Consider the following 263-nt stretch of genomic DNA (forward strand, 5'->3'; position numbering starts at 1 on the left):
TCTTTTTTTTATTATTCAAAACCACCCTGACATTAATTAAAAAAAAAAAAAGAAAAGAAAAAAAAAGAGAGAAAGGAAAGAAAGAAAGAAAGAAAAAGACCCCAGGCCCTGGGTAACAGCCGCCTGCGTTTCAGGCCGTTTTAGCACCGAGGGGCTCCGGGAAGCCGCCTGGCCTGGACACCGACGGGTGTCCCCGAAATGCCCGTGGTGGCTCCCACTCCCCTCCGCAGTCAACCTGCCGTGCAGTCGCCGCTTGCGAACTT

This window comes from Tupaia chinensis, unplaced genomic scaffold (assembly GCF_000334495.1).
Source record: "Tupaia chinensis unplaced genomic scaffold, TupChi_1.0 Scaffold149964_2, whole genome shotgun sequence".
Classification (NCBI taxonomy): Eukaryota; Metazoa; Chordata; class Mammalia; order Scandentia; family Tupaiidae; genus Tupaia; species Tupaia belangeri.